This window comes from Haplochromis burtoni, unplaced genomic scaffold, assembly GCF_018398535.1.
Source record: "Haplochromis burtoni strain Fernald_Lab_line unplaced genomic scaffold, NCSU_Asbu1 Contig_326, whole genome shotgun sequence".
Lineage (NCBI taxonomy): Eukaryota > Metazoa > Chordata > Actinopteri > Cichliformes > Cichlidae > Haplochromis > Haplochromis burtoni.
The window spans coordinates 265,001-287,408 of NW_024582687.1; the positions used below are offsets into that span (position 1 = coordinate 265,001).

Here is a 22,408-nt window from a genome sequence, read left to right on the forward strand (position 1 = left end):
CCTACCATCCTCACTTAGCACACCAACCCTCTACCCTGCATCTTGCTTCACTTCACTACATCCATGAATGTTCTGTGGTCTTCGTCTTATTTTCTTGCCTGGCAGCTCCATATTTACCACTCAGTCCAATATATGCACTCTTCCTTCTCTGCATGTCCAAGCACTAGCACTTTTTGGTTCTGGTAGAACCGAGTTAGAAAAAGGCAATTAGCTGCTTTTATTAAAGAAAAATCAGTGTTTGAAAATGACCTCTTTTTCTTGACCAAAATGTTCTTTTTGTTTGTTTTTTTAAGCCACATACTAGAGTTTGTGGTGTGAGAGTCGAGTGCTTTGTACGCCCACTATCCACCCCCACCTCCTCCTTCTGACACTGATGTAGTTTGTAAATGCTTCTCCTCATTTATTTTAAATCAAAGCTGCTTCTGGATGTGATCCAGAAGGAATTATATGTCAGCTAAACTGGGAAAATGATTTATCTGCAATGAAATATTAGAGCCAGGACAAGTTAAGAAAAGGAAGAAAAACTGATCCATGTGTTGACCATAACCAGATATGATCAAGGGCAATAACAATCATTGCTAAATCTAGGACGTCAAGAGTAGTTTGTCAGAATTTTGTGATGAAAACTTCTTAAAGTGCTCTTTCCTCACCTAGGATAGTAAAGGGCAAGACGTTGTTTGACTGGTGCAATGCTTTCTAGTTTTCTCTTTAGACTATACCAACATTTTTTCTGTTGTACATTTACAAACTTGTTTTTGATCACTGTTGATTCCTAATAATCAAGTCTTGAAAGACTGAGCCTTGTATGATGGATATTATGAGCCTCAGCCACACGGGCCTAGAACCCCCTGCAACCTCCTGTTATAGGGAAAAAAATGTATATTTCCTGACCAGTTGGCGAGTGGTTGCTAGCAGTCACAAGGTGGATGTAGCTCCAGAGGTAGAGCAGGCCATCTACTAATTGGAAGGTTGGTGGTTTGATCCCTTGCTGATCCAGTCTGCATGCACATAGTCTTGGGCAAGATACTTACCCCAAGTTGCTTTCTAATCCATTTAGTGTGAATGTTAGAGAGCACATACACAGAAAAAGCACTTTTACGAATGAAGCAAGTTGTATAAAGCACTTTGAGTGCTCAGAGGAGAAAAGTGCTATGTAAGAACCAGATCACATGTAGTTGGCACCAAAGATGCTGATGTTTCTGCAAAAGATGAGAAAAGAGCACAGCAGAAATGGAAAAGGTTCTCTTTCAAAGTAAAAACTGTACCTCACAACTGCAACCAACATCTTTCAAAATGCAGAGTTTTACTGTGAAGCCAAATGCTCTATTTCCTGTTTATGTTGCACTTTGCACAGTAGAGTAGAATAGTTGGCGAGTGTTCGCTAACAACTTGATGTCTTCCATGCAAATGTGTGCAAATGACCAAAACAATGAAAGGAGGCTCTTGGTCCTGCACTGTCCTCTTTGTGACCTAGCGACACCAACAACCTCCATCGACCATTAATACTTTGTGTTGATCATAGACCAGCCTCTAGGTCTTTGTGACTGGGATCTGATGTGTCATCTGTTAGTCAAGTCAAGTCACGTCAGTCTTATCTTATCAGTCAAACTGGGTAGTTTAACCTCACGGACAGTGTCCAGGAACCTTAAGAGCTTTTTCTCTTTGCTTGTTGAATGTGTTTCTGTCCATGTGTCTCCTGCGCTGGCTGAGGCTCTCAACTTTTAAACCTGATCCAGTGATTTGATTTCTTTTTCTGAATAGACAAGAACTCCCAAAACTTTTCAGTTGGCCTCTCCAGCTTTATTTGCACTATTCATGTGCAGTTTTTCTCTAAGCCAAGTTTACAGGTTAAGGAATCCTCCCGCAGCGGTTGCTCGCGTGTCCGGTGAGCTGCTGCAGGGCTATCGATCAAGAGAGATGAAGACTGAAGGTTGCATCCTGCCTGTCTGTGTGTTTATTTAGCCTACAGTAAGGAGGGGAGCGTGTCTACCGAATGCCAATTAAGCCAGTGATGGTCAGATCATTGTCACGCTGCGCTGATGACTGGCAGGTCTGACAAGCTGGCTGAGCCGTGCATGTGGTTCCTTTAATTAACTGCATGTGGGCGGACAGAGCGAATGTGCATGTCAATGGAGAGCAAGCTTCGTATATTTTTTGTAGAACAAAGGATAAGAAATTGGGGCAGCGTAAAGCTTCACTGCTCTCTGACAGAGTAAAGTGAACGCTCTTCTATAAGTTGGTCTCCTGAGGACAATTTTTTGGTTTCTGCCAAGCATTTTGTTTGTAAGTGCAAAGCAGAATGGACAGCATTTAAGTGAGGGTAAGCTAATGCTTAGCTTTGCTCTCCCGTGACAAGTGCACGTCTCTATCACAGGCTCACTCATGTATTTGAACCAGTGAGTCCCATGGGCTGCAGCCAGATTTAGGCACCAAAAAGTCAGCATTAGCATTTCAGATGTCCTATCTGTTTTCATTAACTCAATCTTGCATGAGAGTTCCCAAACTTCCCAGGAGCCCGAAGCTCTGTCAGACATTTGTGGACTCCAGGGGGAGGTTGCCATTTCAGAGTCTTGATGCATCACAGATTCAAACTCCTTATCCTCCATAATTAAAGAAAATGTGTTAAAGGCTGCAGCAATACAGTCATTGAACTCTAGAGGGACCGAGGCTTAGGTCTGCATCACAGGTGGCTTCAAAGAAACTTAGGCACACACATTCACACATGCAGTATATCTAAGATCTTTTTCAATGCATCCCAAGGCCCCCTTTTAATAATTTAACTGAGAGACTTCCCTGCATCTACCTCAGCTGTCCGCTTATGAGCTGCATTTGCCATTACTTTTAATTACTCATCACATTTAATCCTAATGTTCAATCTGATGCTGGTGAAATCACTTTTGAAGCAAATCAGAGCTCCTTCACTGGCAGAAAGTGGTTATAATACCCCCATAATACTCTCAGAGGATCAGACTTTAACAATTATGGTAGTTTTTGAATTTCCTATGAGGGAATATGGCAATATTCTCATCTTCTGCAATCTATTATATTAAATAGAAACCTCTTTTACTCTCTTAGAGTGCCTTGTGTTGTGATTAAAAAAAGTTTTTACTGCATCTTTGCTTTTATTTGACTGAGTACCAATTGGTTCAAATAAGGCAACTTTAGTGAGCAGAACCGCCTGCTGCAAAATTATATATATACAACAAACAGCAAATATATATATGTAAACAACAGCAACAGTTAGGCTGTTTAGGTTAGCCTCAGGGTCGTTTAGCAACAATAGAGGTGTTTGGTGACCAGTGGGCCCCCACCTACTGCTTAATCTATCAGGCGCCTGCTAAGAAGCCAGTTGTTTTCATTTCCATTTGTATGGTTACTAAAATGTACTCCTTTGCCTATTTATAGGTCATTTGCATTCTCATCAGTATTAAATGGGGATAACAAAGGATTTTATAGAAAATGACGTGCAGATGGGGGTGTAATTACAGGTACAGTAAAATCATAATTGGAGAAAGAAAGCAATGAAATTTGAGCTTATCCAAACCATAATCATAATCATAGTTTTACTGCATAAAATTAAGCAAACAGTGACAGAAAATAAAAGTGGGAAGGCAAAACTAAAACTTAAGTATAAACCTGGACTGAGACTCAAACATTCTGGGTAAAAAGTCTGACTTGAGCCTCTGCTTATACTCTCAGTGGATTACAAACAAGTAGAACAGGCCATCGTATCACTTACAGTCCATGTCCACAACAAAGTCTGCTGCCTAGAATACATGTGTAGCTGGTGCACTGTAATGTTATTGGACAAATCTGCACAGTCACAGAAGCCTAGCAGGCATATGGATATCCCCACGAGCCTTGTGCTCACCGTCTAATGATGAAATTGACATCACTTGAAAGTAAACTCAAAGCCAAATTCCACAGCCTTCCCTCCAATTATTTAAAAGAGACTTTTGTTATTCTTTTAAACTGCAACACACTGATCAGCCACAATATTAAAAGCACCCACCCAAAGCTATGATTATTACAGATCTATTGGTTATTGCTTGTGCATAACCATAACCATTCAATGCTCGCATTTTAGGCACGCTTGACTCACTGCAGCCTTGTGTGGAGGTGTCACAACAGGAAACAAAGCAATTCTGAATGTTTCTTCATGGCTTTCTGCAGAATGTTTCATCTTTCCCAATTAGAAAAGAAAACGATCTCCCTCAGCACGATCTGGGAATCCTTATGCTCCCGCAGAGACCAACTTTCTTACAGGCTCTTGCCTCCAGCTTGCTTGCTCCAGTAGACATGGCATCAGAAGGACAGGCAGTGAACATATCCTGCCTATAATATGACAGGGCAGCCAATCCTTTGGGTCCTTGAGTTGTGGGGCTTCCAGGCTGGCACATCCCATGATGTGGTGGTGTAGAGTGTAGAGGACCCAATCTACAGAATGCGATAAAGTTGAACCGTCTACCTACTCCAAAAAGGAAACACAAAGAGCAATCCTTGATTAAAACCACAAAGAAGAAGAAGAAGTGGCAAAAAACAAACAAACAAGGAGCACAGGCTGGTAAAATAACAGACAATGCACTAAAGATGGAGGCAGGACTGTATTAATACATCTATATTGTTAGATTGGAAGCAGTAGCTGAATGAAAAGTAAAAGTGATGAAGATATTCAGACAGAGAAGTTAAATCTCAAAGCAAGGAGACACTAAAACAAAATGTAATTAAAAACAAATACGATGATTTGCAAATCTCATAAACACATTTGATTAATTTTTCTGAAAATACATTTTCAAAAAATTGTACATATCAATTGTACAGTTTTCTGAAAAACAGAAGGTCATTTTGAACAGCTGCTAGACGTAAATGGGCTTTGGCGCAGAGAACACGGCAGTGTTTGTTAGCATCCAATATTGATTTTCCACCTTGTCCCTTACACACAGAGATTTCTTCATATTCTCTCTGGATGACATTCAAAGTCTTGATTCAACAATTTGTAGATGGAGTTTTGCTGATTTTGTAAACCTCTGCCCATCTTTACTTCTGAGAAACTCTGCCTCTCAAAGATGCTCTTTTTAGACTCCGTCTGTAACTGACCACTTCCCATTTAACCTAATTAGTTGCAAAATATTCCTCCAGCTGTTTATTTTAGTATCACTTACATTTCCAACCCTTTGCTTCCCCTGCTACAACATTCATGAGTTCTGATACCGCCATGAAATTCAAAACAAGCTAATATTTTAATGTCTTAGTTTAAACATTTAATAAGTTCTCTATGTTGTATTTTGTGAATAAAATATGATATTTGCAAACTGTTCCTTTTTTGGAACTGGTGTTTTTAACTAAAGCAGGACATGGAAAGAAACTAAACTTTCAAAGTGAAGCAGGAAGAAAGTAAAAGAGAAATACTGATCACACAGAAAAGATGATTCAGGCGGGGAAACACTGAGGGAACTAAAAATACCACTTTGACCAAAACCTACAGTGCATGAAGAGAATTATCATGAAAAGGAATCAAGAATAAAAAAAATCATAATGACAAACAAGAATCTGAACCACAAAACCCTGGGATCATGGATGCTCAGTCAAAACAGCCCTAGTGTTTAGGTGGGTGGTAGATCCATAGTTTGTAGTTGAATGTCAGCCACTACAGCTGGCAGTGTTTTTATAGTTGAGGTTCACTCACTTATGACATTTCACAGCCGCCCTTATATGGCGTGAAAACGACCTGAGCTTCCTTGTTGTTGGAGGAGGGCGCCTGCTGGAGCTATACATGGAAATGGCATGCAAGTGGGAACATCCTTTAAGAAGAAATGGATATAGGAGGAGATTTAGCTTGAAATTAATGACTGCGTGAATGGGCGATACTGGGCAGGCACTTAAAATGTAAAATGGAGGCCACTTAAAAAGTAGGACAACCAAGTTAAAGGAACTTGGGTAACCACGGGGGTTGTTAGGGCTTAAAAGGGGGCACAAATAAGTCTGGACTGGATGGGAGACCAGAGGTGAAACTGGGTCAAACATCGTGGGTTTTTGTGTATCTAGGGTTCGGATTCATTAATATAATAAGGCATGAAAGGAGCTGGGGGGTGGTTGCGTGGGGTGTAGACATACCCCAGCTTTTCTGAATGGCACTTGTCAAAAAGGACAGACTGTACCCCTCCTCCTCCTCCGGGCATCTGTTTCCACTTTAAAACCGCACATGCCTTTTGCAGAGCAGTTAGAGCCCCAGAGGAGCTCGGGAGTGCAGCAGGACCCGCATCACATCGCAGCGCAGCCTGTTTTACTCTGATACCTGCAGCCTGTGATGTATTTATTTATACACATTATTTTGTCTTCCCCTGACAGTGAGAGGGCGTATCCGCTTTGAGAAGGAGGCTGAGCGAGTACAGCGTGAGTGCAAGGAGTGGGAGGGCTGGTTGGAAACACGGGATGAAAACAGTGGAGAGCCACGCCGCCCACTAAACAAGCCGAAGCGCGTACCAACAATTTCGCAACCACCTCTTCTGCTGCTGCTGCTGCTGGTGCCCTGCTTAAATCTACAGAGGAGCGGTGGAGAGCAGACATCCGCCGTCATACATCAGGCAGACAGAGGAACTAACAAAAGGTAAGCGCCGTGTCTCTCTTCCTCTTATCTCTTAAAACGGTGATTTGGTGAGTGAAGCCTGGTCTAAGGGGTTCGAAACACGGAAGAAACAAGTTATCATGAGAGAGAGGATTGCTTTGTTTTGTCGTGCAAAGGTAGGAGCAGCATCCCCGTTGTTTGGCTTTGTCTGCTCACTTTTGCGTGCGCATTGTGCTCGGAGATTCGCGCAACACGGAATGCATGATAGTGACTTTATTTAGGTACTTATTTTAGGAATATGAGTATTTTAGCAGTGTGCACTTTTGCAAAAGCACAAGAAGTTCCTGTACGAGCGGATTTACCTTCCTCTTTGTTTCTTTATCGCACTTCCTTTGTGTTGTTATCAGGATCCCTGCGCCTTCATCAAACTGCCCTTACCAGTATGCACTTCGGTAATTGGGTCTGCTCAGCTTTATCTGCCCGCTGTGTTTACTGAGACTGCGAGAATTCATGTTTAAACGCTGATGTCCTCAAACACTGCCTGAATTTTATTCTGTAAATGGTTTTTAACAACCTACAATAAGTGAAGCGCCCCAGCTGTGCCACAGGCCATCCATGTTGTGCTTTACGCAGCGCTTGTTGTGCCTTTTCAGCAAGAAGACACAGGGTCATTTCATGAAACTGTGCACTGTGATTACCACTAATCTAAATGTAAACTTTGATCTAACCCAGTCTTAATCTTCCCTATGACATTGTCATTTATTTATTTATTTTTTCAGCTGCCAGACTTCATGCAGCGTTTAGGATGTTTGCGCTCCTACCTAATTTTGGGCTTTAGCTTAATTATCTGGAACTATTATCACAGTTTTATTTCCCTGTTGCGCAAATAATTAAACGTTTACTGCTTTATAACCTGTCCTCCCCCTCCTTTTCTTAACAAAAAAAAAAGACACTTTCAGCAGGCGACAGTCTGTCGGCTCTTCCAAATGTGAGAATTTGGCTGCTAAATTTAATTATTTGAAAAATACCAAGAAGTTTGAACACCATAGTAAGGCAGTGAAGGATCCATTTCAAAGGGCCACAGGGTTGACAGTGAACTGTAGCCTTTTATATAAAGTTAAATTTAAAAAAGACGTGAAAAGAATCTGCATTGTCTAATAACCAGCAGGGTGTGACTCCTCTGGTTTCTAATCCATTGTTGAAATCTATGGGAAAACAGCCCCAGGCCTCTTGAGCCTGACTAACCACTTTCCTTTATGGGATTTACGTATTATTTAATATGATATGATGATTATTTTGTAATTCTTGGTCACAAATTAGAGTAAAAAAGCAGAAGAACAGAAGGCATGCTTACGAAGAGGGTTACTTTGTCATTGACAGGTCAGTGAGCGTAGCTTCTTGTCCTGCACTCGTCAATCTGGTTTCAAATTGCTAGGATGATGAATGCAAAAAAGCTTTGAAAACATGACTCCACAAACCAGTGCTCCAGGTCTGTTTGCAGTGTTGCTTACTATTATCACTATTAGCTTGTGACACATGTCAGTTGGTTGAGTTAGCACACTTTTAAATAAGTCTTATGTTTGCAGGCTAGCATTAGATTTATCCGATTGTTGAGTTGGCTCGCTCCTAACAAGTTACATATTAGTTACTATAATAGCAAGTTGCTAACCTAAGTTAGCCACTTGAACTAGCTTTAACTTAAAAGATCAGATATTAGCACTTAAATGTTAGCTTTGTCAGTGGTTTGCTATACAGGGTATATATATTAGTTTTATTAGCTACTCTAAATAGGCCACGTGTTAGCTAATTTTAGGTTGTTGAGTTAATGCTAATGCTAATTTGATTAAATATTAATGAAATAACAGTAGTTTTGGTAGATTGTTGGGTTCGTTCATGTTTATTAGATAACAGCTAGCATTAACTGATTCAGTTAAGCACATTTTTATCTGGCAGTTTCTATGTAAATAGTTGGAGTGGTTTAATTTTGTGTGCAAAAGTTCTCTTAATTCAGGCTTATTAAACAGTTGGTGCAGCTAGGTCCAGGGCCTTTTGCCTGGTTATACCTGCCAAACTGGCAGGATTTAATGTTAATGACATTAATTGAAATGAATTAACAGTGTTTATTAAATGCTGTTTAAATGAACAGGGTTCGGCGTTGGTGACTCATCAGGAGATGTTGCAGAGCAAGCAAGTAGGCATGGTTCAGAAAAGACAGAATATCAGACTGAGTGCAGCAGAAGAAATGTTTAACTTTAAGAGTTCATTCAGTGCAGTCATCCTGCTACAACCTTACACTTATATTATTAAAAGACAAAATATCTCCCCAAGTTACAGTTTTCATCTATTGGCTCAAACTAGCTTTACATTGCTGCAGTTTTGTTTCTTCTTTGTCAACGCCATCTAATTAGAAGTTGTTCCTCCAAACAAAAGCCACATGTATTCATAAGTTTTTTGTTTACTGGGAAGAGTTGTGGTAACCCGTCAACCTGAAAAGAAAGTTTGGCAGTGAGAGTCAAAACAAATCTGATTGTACTCTGTACTTGAAATGTGATGGATTTGACAAGCTTGGCCAAACAAACCAAACAAAAACAAACCAAAAAAATGTACATGTTCTCCTCTCACAGATTTGGGCTTGCAGTAATTTAAAAGCTGCTGAGGTATTTCACAGAGACATTGCGGTCTTTGTTTTAGGCAAAAAGAACAAAAGTCTGGAGCTGCAGTTTAGGTGTATCACTTAATTCAAGGAACCACTCTCCCCTTCACTTTTTGCAATTTTTATCGAACCTCTAGCAGCATTTAGACAGGCTACAACAATTAAGGGCATAAAATGTAAGAACATAGAACATAAAATCAGTCTCTATGCGGATGATGTGTTGCTTTTTCTGCAAAACACACAAACCAACCTCTCTGAGGTAATTACTCTAATAAACTGGTTTTCAAGAGTTTCAGATTATTCAATTAACTGGCCAAAATCTACAGTTCTCCCATTAACTGCTCCTTCCATAATTCTTCCTCTGCCCCACTGCAATCCTGGAAATATTAAATATTTAGGTATTAATGTTTCTCCTAAGCTTTCAGACTTAACTAAATTAAATCAAATCAAATCACTTTTATTGTCACATCACATGTGCAGGTACATTGGTACAGTACATGTGAGTGAAATTCTTGTGTGCGAGCTTCACAAGCAACAGAGTTGTGCAAAATACAAGAATGGCTACATCTGAAACTAATAAATATATGTACAATATATAATAGTATATGCATTTCTGGATGTGTATACTAAATATTTTTCTACGTGTGTGTGTGTGTGTGTGTGTGTGTGTTACACATATTTTACAAATTAAATAGAGTAAACAATAAATAAAATATATAAAAATATACAGAGTTGAGACATGTGCAAAACAGTGGCATTACTGTACAGTATGGAGTGCATAATGTTGAAAGTTCCAGTAGTGAAGTGAGGTGTCTATGACGTGTTCAGCAGTCTGATGGCCTGGTGGAAGAAGCTGTCTCTCAGTCTGCTGGTACGGGACCGGATGCTGCAGAACCTCCTTCCTGATGGAAGTAGTCTGAACAGTTTATGGCTGGGGTGACTGGAGTCCTTGATGATCCTCCCCGCTTTCCTCAGGCACCGCTTCCTGTAGATGTCTTGGAGGGAGGGAAGCTCACCTCCAATTATCCGTTCAGAGCACCGCACTACTCGCTGGAGAGCTTTGCAGTTGTAGCGGTGCTGTTGCCATACCAGGTGGTGATGCTAATTAAACCACATCCCACTTCTAAAGAAAGTAGAAGGCGATCTGACTAGATGGAAATCTTTACCCATATCACTCATGGGAAGGGTCGCCACTATAAAAATGATGATCTTGCCAAAAATAAATTACTTATTTTTGATGATCCCTAACAAACCATCACAAGATTGGTTCAGATCTCTGGATTCATATATTTCCAAATTCCTTTGGAAAGATAAACCCCCGCGTATCAGCTTAAAAACGCTACAAAGAACCAAGGATAAGTAGATCTGCCTAATTTTCACCAATACTTCTTAGCCAACAGGCTTCAGTTCATCTCAGAATGGTTAAAACATACCTTCTTAGTTGAGCCCTGGCTAGATGTTGAACAGGCACTATGCAAGGATCTAGAGATTTCAGACCTACCATTTATTAGCTCAAACATCAAAAGACATGAATGCTTTAAAAGTATCAACATCAGCTTTTCTCTGACAGCATGGTGGGAGTTTCTAAAAATAACGGAGTCTTCATTAATCCCATGCAAACGTACACCTATCTGGAATAACCCTGACATATTACAAAACAATAATATGATTAATTTCCCAGAATGGAGTTGTAAAGGAATTAAATACTTAGAACATATATTAGAGGGAACAGAATTTATTCCATTTGACAGACTAGTTGCACAATATGGGATCAACAAGAAAAGATTTTTAGAATATCAACAAATTAAATCCATAGTAAAAAAGAAATTTAACCTCAGTCAAGTTGAATTACAAACACCACCAAGTGCGGCACATTTCCTTACTCTTAAATCCCCCAAATTATTATCTAAAATATACAGAACACTTTCTAAATTAGATGAATCAATATCCCTTCCTATTGCAAAGTGGGAAGCAGATTTATCAGTCAGCTTAGACCAAAACTTCTGGTCTCAGGTATGCTTAAAAACCTTTAAATTGATTAAAAATCCCAGTCTGCAATTAATACAATACAAAATACTACATAGAGTGCACTATACAGGTCATCGGATGTTCAAGATGGGCTTTACATCTTCCAACAACTGCTCACACTGTCAAGGCAATACACCAGACAATTACATCCACGCTCTTTGGTTCTGTCCACCAGTGCAGAAGTTTTGGCGCGAGATATGTGAAGACTTATCAAAGTGTCTGAAATGTAAAATTCCAACCTCCCCTTTAGTGTGCTTGTTGGGCAAATTGGATGATGTCACTACAGAAACTAATACAGTCCACATGGTTTTTACTGCCCTATGCATCGCCAAGAAAACGGTCCTCATGAACTGGAAAAATAAAAATAATCTTAATTCTAGCCAATATAGAAACCATCTAATAGATCACATTAGTCTCGATATAGCCTCTGCCACCACATTAGATCAATCCCTCTGGGCTCCTTTGATCGGCTCCATCACCTAGCGGGGGTAGGGGGTCGTGGTTTGGTCCCGCCTTAGCTACTGTGGTTGATATGGAGTTGGGACGGGCTTAGGGCGCCTGGAGGACCCCTAGAGACGTTATCCCTGGAGGGCTTAACCCGGGGGTTGTGTTCATAACCTGGTTAGTGGCTCTGGTTGCGCTTAGAGGTTGTTCTCCTCGTGGCTGCGTGCAGCGGGGCTGGAGGATGGTCTGTACTGGTGGACGTAGGTTACTGGCCTGGTGGCCTGGCTGCCCCTGAGTGGATCCGGGGCAGGCGTGGGGGTTTGGGGTTCGGGGGTGCTTCGCCTCCGTGCTGGGGCTCTGGCTGGGCCTTGGGGGCTTCGGTCCTCGTCGGTGTGTCACCGAGGTTGTGAGCGGGTGGGTGCACGGGGGCTCAGCCCTGGCGCAGGGGGCCTCTTGTGCATCGGCCTAACTGGGGGGCTCTTCAACTGGCGGGGAGGTTGTTCCATCCTTGCAGGAGTCCACTCTGCAGGTGGGGGAGAGACATAGGAGAGGTGGAGAATAAACTTACCTTTTTTAGAAAAAAAATTCAAGGAACCAGACGTGCAAAATTTTATAGTGCTTTGTATGTGAGAAATAAACACACAGGGTGAAAATCTCATAAATCTTAGGAAGTAATGCAAATGGAATGGTTTTTTTTTTTCTCCTCTGGTTATGTGGTCATACTAGATGGTCAAAAGTATATGGACAGGTTTTACGTATACTAGTTTGGACTAAAGGGAAGCCTTAAAGATGACTTGCTTTGCTCATTTACAGCTGTGCATTTTCACCCTTGTTTCTCACAGAGTGGCTTTTCACGCACACAGTTGAAATTAATCTATATTTGTCTTCTTCTGGTCCTTGTTGCAGCCCCCTTATAAGCCAACTTTCTTTTTAGTAACAAATAACAGCGATTTTAACAGACTTTCAAGGGAACAATGTAACATCTCTGCCCTACATTTCCATGCAGGCCTTGTTAGAAGTCCAGGTTATGCAGAGTCGCACACTTCAGCACCAGTGCGACTAAATCTCTGGGGGAATATGTCGCCTTATATCACCAACACTTACCAATATTTACTTGGCTTCATCCAGCAGCTGCCTGCCTTCTGCGAGCAGTCAGAGGGAATGAAGGTAAACACTGCCTTTAAGGTTGCTGAGGCAAGGATCCTTAGAAACATGCACAGCTTTCAGACTGTCCTCTGGAGAGCTTAACTCGTCCTGGCATCTTATTCCAGCTGCTTGTCTCTTTCTCTGCTCTTGGGTAGACGTTTGATATTTAACATCATAAAATGTTGCACGTTCATTCAGTGTCAGTTGAAACGGGGAGATTATTTTTCAACCCTGCAGGTTAAGGTTTTTGTAACAGCTTGCCGGTGCTGGGTTTTTGACTTCAGAGTGGTCTTCTGCTGCTGTAGCCCATCTGCTTCAAGGTTTGAGGTGCACTCAGAGATGCTCTTCTGCAGGCTGTGGTCATAATGAGGTGTTATTTGAGTTACCATTGCTTTCTGTTATGTTCAGAGCTCTAGCATGAGTAAGGTATTTTCATCCAATGAACTGTCACTCACTGGATATTTTCTCTTTTTCAAATCGGTCTCTGTAAACTCTGGAGATGGTTTTGTGTGAACGTCCCTGTACATCAGCAGACTCTGAAAAAACTCAGACCAAGAACCATGCAACATTCAAAGTCACATATTTTGTTTCCATATTCTGCTGCGCAATTTGCTCTTCGACAGGTTATTTTGACCATGCATTGAATTGCTGCCACATGATTGGTTGATTAGACATTTGCATTAACAAACAGTTGAAGAGGTGTGCATTCACAAAAATTCAACAAATTGCCTACGCATCAAACCATGAGCAAAGGCATGAGCACAACAACTGATCTTTGATCCTGTATAGCTCACAGTGTTATGCAGCCCTGCCTTCTCGTGTAAATTTTAACACGCATAAATCACAAACTTACTTTGCATTTTTTTTCTGCACCTACACTGATTGGTGAGCCACAGTTGGAGTTTGCAAAGATTCATTTTGAGTTGGTTAAATATGACAGGTAGGTCAAATTTGAGGCATTTGATATATCAACCTGATGCTAATGCAATATTAATAAACATCCTCCTTAACCAGATATTTTCCCCCCTTGTTTCTGTTAGCTCTCTGGGGATCTTCAGTCCAGCTCTCTGTGCTCCCTCCATACATCATTTCTCTCCTTTTTTCTCTTTCCATTTTCCAAAAGCGCACTTCCGCTGTCTCCTCCATTAATTTCTCCTCTCCCAGGACGTTGGCAGGTCCGCTTCCACCTTTCCCTCTGCTTCATTTGCATCTTGGCTCCACACGGCTGCCCAAGTGTTTTCTGGGAGTCAGGTGGCTAATTGGTTCCCATCTGTTGGGAGAAGGCGGCCTTTACGGGATGGTGGGTAATTTGTGTCAGGAGTTTTACCATATTGATTGAGTTCTTTCCTTTTGTTTCCTTTATGCTGCCTGAGCTCTGTGTTGAGTTGCCTGTTTTCTGCTGCTCTGCCTTTCATAGAAGTGAAGACTGTTCTCCTGCAAGCTTTATTTTCACTTGTTTCTGAGGAGAAGTACATGAAGGCTTGTGCTTCAATTTTTGGCTGCTCCTCTGTGTTAATAGTTTCACAATCCTTATCTGCAGCATGAGTTTCTCTCTGTGTAAAGATAACTCTGAGAGGAGGAAGTGGTTGGATCTAGCATGGGCCCAGCAAACCAAAACAGGAAGTGGCAGGAAACACTGAAACGCTTGTTGAGACACACGCGAGAGCCATGAAAAGGATATTTTGTTTACTTCGGAGCTACCTGAAGTCGGGGACATAATTTCACACAGCAGCCCGGGAGACTGCTGGCTCTCTTCCATACAGCACTTTACTGCAGCAGTTTAACATTCAGTATTAACAGAGATGACTGTGTTTAGCCTCAGGGGGCTGCAAAGAACCAGCATGGTGAGGGGTGAGGGCGGGGGGAGGGGTGGCGGTGTCTGGGCTGAGTTGTGATTTGCCAGTGATGAGCCAGTGTGGGTGAGCGACAGACTGACTGCAGTGTTAAGTTGGAGCGTTGCAGATTCTGTGATAACTTACCAAATGATGGGGTGCCTGGCAAGGACGAGATGCTCTGTGGTTGTGCCCCAAAGCTGTTGATTTGGTGGATGCATGACTATTGGCATATTCTCCCTTAGCGGTGCAACGGGTCAAAAGTCTCATGGATTGGATTGGATCGGATCAATTTTTGGATCAGCAAAAAAAGAAACAATACAAAAATTTAACATTTACTTATTTACTTATTGAAGTATTTTTTTGCCCGTTAAAAACATTCAATGCAAGACTCATTCCACGCAATTATTAAAAAAAAAAATTATGGTGCAATATAGGGCTTTGTATCTACCACTCAATTCAATTCAATTTTATTTATAAAGCGCCAAATCACAACAGTCGCCTCAAGGCGCTTTATATTGTAAGGTAGACCCTACAATAATACATACCGCTCATTATATCGCACTCCGCTGTGATCGGATTGATCGGATCGGATTACGGATCAACCCTGATCCGTTGCACCACTATTCTCCCTCACTATCATCGCCTCTCGGCTGTATTAACTTTGCTAACTTTGCATTTCATGTATTTTTAGTTTTAATTCAAAGGTTTTATTGCAGACAAGGTGCAACATCTGGGCCACTTGATGCTGTGTTTGTAAGAATATCAAGCATGTCTGTCGTATTCTATCTTTTTGAAGTGTTTTTATTGCAATTATGTAACCAGTAATATAGTTTGCTGTGTGGTGCAGTTAGTCTGCAAACTCCAAGCCCCCCCCCCCCAAAAAAAAAACAAAAAAACAAAAAAGCAGTCATTATGTAAGTGCAAAAAACTGTAGTTCCTTTAGTGGCCACTGCCGTCAATCCCAGTAGACTCCCATTTATACGAAAGTGGTTAAAGCTTAAAAATTAATGTGATTGATGCTTTGATTTAGGGCATGGGCAGCTGTAGCCAACCAGTGTGTTTGGCTGATGGAGTGTTTGTAAGAGTTGTAATATAATTTTCTGTGAGGTAGAGAACATCCAATAAGTTTGTGGTTCAGTTTTAGCGAGTACATTTCTAGTGTTTTATTTATATCCTACTAATCCGCGTCTCTGTGTGTTACAACTATAAGTTGATAAATGCAGGTTGGCTGCGTTTGCTGATAACTTGGCGCTCCTCTTGTCCAAATATGGGCACATCTAGCTCCCAAAAACCCACATAGCAGCAGCCATGATGCAAACATTTAAGTACAACAAACAAAGTTTGCTGAGTAACTGGTTTCCTGTTCAGTATTCTGGAGTCATATGAGTGCTAACCACATGATGTTGACTAACTTTAAGTTCCCAAACTATAATAAATATGACGTGCCTGGGAAGTATTGACAGGTGTCTCAATCTGGTAGATAAAAAAAGAGACCATCAGCTACAGGTTGAGACGTCAGTCGGATTGTGTTCTTCTGGTACATCAGTCGCCTTCCTTGCCCACTTGTGAGCATGTGTGTATCACATCCTGTCTCTGTAAACCTGCTAGAGTGAAGTTTTATGACATTTTATTAAAATTACAAAGGCTCAATGATGAAATCCATGTTTTACCCCCTGAATGTGAGTTTTCATTGGAAAGTGTGAGTTGCTATTGTGTAAATACCTTTTTCACACTGCACATTCTGCATCTTCATGTTATTAATGTAATGACTGAAAAAGCATTTGTGTTTTTGTGTTATTATTAAAAAAACTGAACAAGATTAAGTGTTTTCAGGAGACATTTGCATAACAAGAAGAGGGAAATAAACCCCTGCCACAAATTAGCTTCATTTAATGTGGATCCGAGTACCAAACAAGCGTTTAGGGAGAACTTTAAGGTTATAGAAAGATTTTAAGAGCCCACTCATTAAATATTCCTTTAACTGTCTGTTTTTAATGGACCTAATTTGCAACTAAACAAACATTTGTGTCAGGTAATTTTCTTTTAGTCTCTTAGCTGATTGCTTTGAACGTATTTGGCACCTTTTTTATGATTTTATTTTTATTCTCTGACAGAAAAATTAAAACGTTTTCTCCTTCATTTCTTATTTTGAAGTGTCCCTTTTGAGATTTCAGCAGTACTTTATGATCTACATTACCTTCATATAATGCTTAAGTATTAGATTACTGTATGTTTTCATCTCTTGCCGTTACCTCTGACTGTTCAGGACGAGCTCTCAATCACTCTGCATCTGTGTGTTTCTACTCATAAAGTTCATCACACCATCCCCTCTGAGAGAGCCGCCAGTGATGAATCAATTTCAAGCTCTTTTTGAGAGCTTCTCGACACTCGGTGGGGTGCCAGTGTTGACCTTGTGTAATGAGGGAAGGTTTCCATATCTGCAAGTTATAAAAAAAAAAAAAAAAAAGTGAATAGCATGAGGAGATGGTGAATGGTGCACTGCTTGGGTAAATTTAATTTGCCATAAAAGAAAAAGGAAAGAGGAGAGAAATGATGAGCTGGTGTGTGGCAGTAGAGGGAAGATGAGGGAAGTAAGTGACATTGTTAGAGCACCACAAATTGAGACGCTTTCAGAGAATTGCACACATCAGTATGTTTTAATGCCGTTATCGTTTTTACTTTCCTGATATCAACGATTTGATTGCTTGCACCAGGCTTGTGAGCTGATACCGCCGTGTTTCTCCTTCCCGCGGCCTGACAGTCGATTTGTTTAGCTGCTGTAATCTAAAATGACTTGCATGCATGCATAGAGACTCGTACATCCATCCTTAATGACACCATTTAATGCTTTTTTTTTTTTTCCCTTTGAAGGAGTGCTGTGTACCTGTGGCCACGGATTCCTGAAAAGGATCCAATTTGATTCAATCACACTCTGTCCTGGTGTTCCTGTTGTTTGGTGGGTGTCTCTGCCAATGATGGATTCAGTTATTTCCATTCGCGGGATGCATTGTAAACTGTGACGAATGGTGCAGGCTAATGCATCATGTGTTGTCAAGGAGAATCATTTACCTTGCCTTCACAATCCATTAAGCCGATGAGAAGAAGAAAAGTTGGATGTGCAGCTGTGGTTTCTCTCTGACACTGACAGAAGATGGACTGAATGGGATCTGTGGATTCTGTGCGTGCCATTGTGAACATTAAGTTCAGTGTATGAAATGCAGTTTGATGGCTGACGGTTCTTTACATTTAGTCTTTGTTGAAAATTGGCTCCAAAACAAATGTTGTGCTGACGCTACTTCAACATCTGATCAGCTCGAACGTTGTGTAGACTTCCGTCTTGGACTCTAGCAAGGAAAAATATGCGAACAAAGTATCTGATATCTAAATCTCGCTTGTTGAGATTTGAGCCTGTAAAAACCTGAGCTGGAGACCATAACTTATGCTGTTGTTCCTGTTGGTAAGGTGAAGAGTGTGACAGGTACAGTACTGTGCAAAAATCTTAACCTGGACTTTGTCTGCTTTTTCACGTATTGTAAGTCCGGGCCTTGTACTTGACCTTTTTCTGATGATGTTTCTTTTTAAACCAACATTGAATTCTTTGAACAAAGGGTTTACTAGATATCATACTGCTGTATTACCCATCCATCTAGAAGCTTTAAAAGAAAAATCAATACATTTTTTCTACAACAGAAAGGCAATGAACATTGTGCTTATTCTTTTGTAATGGAAATGAAAGTGAAAGAAGAGCCCATTCTCACTCCTGGGGTGTAGCATAGCGACGTTTTGTCACGTCCCGTGGCGTTCCAGCCGTAACCTTATCCCTAACCATATCCATAACCTTATTCCTAACATTAATGAGACGTTAAATGATGTAAAATAGTGTTTTCCAAAGCGATTTGAAGAAAATGAACGAACATGTGTAGATTGAGTCCAAACGGTTCTCATGTGTTCTCCTTTTTCCGATGTCTTCATTTAGGAACGTGTTGGGTACCCGAAAACGAAATATGTTGACGATTTGTCACCTAGCGTAAAATGTTACGCTTTGGGAGTGAGAACGTGTTGGAAAGAAAGATGATGAGAGGTAAAGCATTCGAATGCAGTTTACTGTCACTAAGAATGAATTGTGGAGTTGTTGACTCAAGTGTTAAATGGATAACAATATATCCATTAAGACAAGTGCAGGGTGCCCATAATTAAACAAGTCATCATCAGCTTTCTCTATTGTGTTAGCCAAGGAGAGCCACTTTGTTTAGATAATTATTAGCGAAGAGATAATTTGGCACTTGTGTTCGTGTAATGGTGGTCCGTTGACCCACACGGCTTGATCAGGCAAGCGCTGGACGACTAAACTGTCGACTGAGTTAACGATTGGGCTGACTTTTTCTACGGAGCTGCCATATTGTGACCACAGAAAGTGATTTTTATAGTGCTTGTTCACTATTTGAATACCCCCCTTGTAGTTCCTGTGGCAGGTCCACCTACTCAGCCATGCTTTTTTTAATAAGTTGGTCTCCCACAGTGATTTAGCCACAGTGTCAGGCAGTAACTGAGTAAAATATTCATATCTGCTGCCCTTTCTTTGTGTACCCAGGTAGCGAGCTAGTGAGCATTTGAGATGCTTATTTGAGGAATTATGCAGCGAATGCTTCATTTATATATAATGTGGGTGGCGTTGCATGTCACAAACTTTGGTAGGGGTTGCTAATCAGCTGAGAAACAGTCAAGCTGGGCTTCTTCTCACTGATTTGACAAAGGGCTCAGGCCCAAATGACCTATTACCTACTGATTATTTGGTTATAATGCAATCAACTGCTGGCATTCATGTTGCAGATTAGCAGAGACATCGCACCCATGCCTTAACAGGCCTGAGCTGTAGTAAAACCCAAACCATGTCAAAATCTTTAGGTTTAAATGCTTTAGGTGATTATTGTAAATGCATTTTAATTAGACACTATTAGGGATCTGCCAAAAAGGATTCTTTGCATAATAACCAGACATCCAAGGGCTGATTCAAAATATGGTCTGTAATTCTGAACACGAGCTTCAGTTATTTTTAGGTCAATAGTGTCACTTTAATGAAAACCATATAAAAGTAACTTCATATTCCAAAAAGACGTCTATAGTAATATGACTCCTCGGTCTTGTAGTCTGATCAACTCAGCAAATATTTACTAGTTTTCCTCAGTTTCTTGGTCAAATGATAGCGATGGAGGCAGTTTCAGGCTTCACAGCGAAACTTTGCCTGCTAACGGTGACATCACCATGTGTGATGTCACTACATCCATCTTTTATGTACAGCTGGGGCCTCAAACTCTAGTCCTTCCCCTTAAATTTACTTGAGTACAGTTAGGGGTTGCCACGTAAGCATCCAGTCAGGTTCTATAGTCTTACTAATGACCTATTAATTTTATTCAGGTGTGTTGCAACAAGGACACATGGAAATGTTTAGGACACAGCCCTCGAGGACTGGAGTTTGAGACCTCTGGTGTACAGTATGTGGTCTCACACAAGATTTAAAGCCAGCACACATAATATTATACCACACAGTATTTTTCTGCACTTCTTTTTATATTATTGAGGTACATACCAGCCCATGAGTTTTGTGTACCGCTGTTGAATTTTATTCAAACTAGATGTCATGCATTTCAAAGTAACAGCAGCAAAAAATGCAGAACTTCTTCTTTTTTTTGGTAGTTGTTTTCTCCTTTTTGCCCTTTTGCATTTAAATGCAAAGTATCCACATGTTCTTTGCAGAGCAGTCATTGTAGTGCTAAAATAAGAGCGAAGGGCTAAAAGCAAGATACCATCGCAAGGGTTGAACTGATGTCAATAAGGTGTTAATAAATGCGTAATTAAGTTTTTAAGTGTGCAAAGCAATTGTTAATGGACTGAATTGAGGAGCTTTAATAAAACAAGGGTGTGTTGTGCGATTTGTGAAATGATCCAGATATGATTGATGGGCTGGACTGTAAATGGTCGATTTACGGTGAAAGACGTATGTCCTGAATGCTGGGATTTGCATGATGAGATGGCGCCGGGGTTGGGATTTCAATGTCTGAGGCAGATGTTGGAGGATTGATGGATGTTTTGTATTGGAGACGTATGAGGCTGTGAAGCATTGTTGAGCTGTGAAAAATCTGGAGCGCACAACTCTCCACTGTGCAGCGAGTGATGTATCGAGAGCTGGCAAGACGCCCCTGGGAGTCGTTCATTGGGCAGTTCAGGCGACGTGACTCTATGCCTCACCTTTTTGACCTTTTAATGAACTGCAACCAAAGGACTCGCGAGTTTATGCCCTGCTCGGCTCAGGTGTAACCACTGCTTGTCATGTGACCTGTTTTTCCATTTTTATTTAAAGCTTGACAGATTTCAACCATCCGTTCTCCGGTTGGGCTGAAGCCTCGGCTCGCTCGTCACGCAGCCGTGTGCTCAGCATCAGCTAGACACCTGACCCACTTTTCTTTTATTCCAACATCTGGGGCCGTCTGCCTCGATTTGACGCCTCGCGCATGCCTTCGTTATTCATTACGGGGACGTGACACAATCTGTGACAGCTGCTCTTCATGAAGGCATCATGAGAGAAGAAATATAAACAGCAGCAGCATATGGTGCCTTAAATGATGTTACAGATGCTCTAAAAAGATAAATAATAAACAAACAGAGGGTTTATTTTTTCTCTCTATCTTTATCTCTTTGCACACACATCTTATTTGACTGGGGGACTGAATTAGAAAGCCATAACAGAAGCTAAAAATTAGGCTTCTGCAGTTGTTCTGTGTATTTTTTTTATTTTTATTTTTTTATTTTTTTCATGTTCTGTGCCAGGTTCTGGCAAACTGAGGCCCGGGAGGTGAGTTGTTAATGTTGTTATTATCCCGGGAAATGTGCTTTATTTTTTTCAGGGTGACCTCTCCTTTTGAACCTTTTGGAGCTTTTTGGGGGACGTTCTGTGGAAATGGCTGCATGCTGTTTTGTGTCTGTAGGGTAGAGGAGTCACAACGCACTCCTGCCGTGATTGAGTTTTTATTTATTTTTTTCCTCCTCTTTCTTTTTTGTACGTAGGACAAAACCCCAAAAGGCATGCAGCTTGATGGTGCAAAGGGAGGAGGAAGAGAAGATCAGTGATAACGGAAAGTTTAGAAGAAGGGCACATAAAAGGTAGATGAGCAGCAGGGGCGTGCATTTGATTTTTAATTATGCTTGAGGCATCAGCCAAACTCTTTGGTCCTGGGTTACATAGCTTTGAACCATTCCTTGTTACTAGGATACCTGGTACCATATTTTGGAAGTTACTTCAAAGTTAATGCCATGGTGACGAGCCTGCAGAGTAATAATCTGCTGTGTCTGTGAAGCTGAGAAAATATTCATACTAAACCTACAAAATATTTGACTTTAATAACCAGGTTTGAATTTAGTAAAATAAAAGTGTCTCGAGAGCTGTCATGATCAGTAGGATGGTCCGTAACAAAGGATAAGACTGATGCTGATAAACTGTGACTTCATGTGACAGCTCACCTGTCTAGCGTGAAGGAAAGTAACCTTCACAGTCTTGTTTAATGTTAGCTCCTGAGTGATTTTGCCCTCGATGTCCTCGTTCATCAGAATGCATAAATGCACGGATCTTTCTAACTTTAGAAACTCTTGTATCCTGCTGCTCTCTAAAAGCTGTAATGTTGATTTGTTGGCATGTTGTCAAGCCTGTATGCTAAATGTTTCACTCTCTTTGCAGCAAGCTTA

The 22,408-nt window shown here is 40.9% G+C and overlaps 1 protein-coding gene across 10 annotated transcripts in view; it reads left to right on the top strand.

Moving 5' to 3' along the window:
* The first annotated feature begins 6,203 nt into the window (after nucleotides 1-6,203).
* Nucleotides 6,204-22,408, top strand: part of rnf152 (ring finger protein 152) — a 60,088-nt gene continuing 43,883 nt past the window's right edge. For 3 of the 10 annotated variants that reach the window (XM_042228488.1, XM_042228491.1, XM_042228494.1), the window contains exons 1-2: nucleotides 6,204-6,607; nucleotides 17,543-21,829. The gene's annotated coding sequence lies outside the window, so the exon portion shown is untranslated. The remainder of the gene's footprint in view (nucleotides 6,608-17,542; nucleotides 21,830-22,408) is intronic. The other 7 variants (XM_042228493.1, XM_005941901.3, XM_042228495.1 and 4 more) reach the window with 3 other exon arrangements.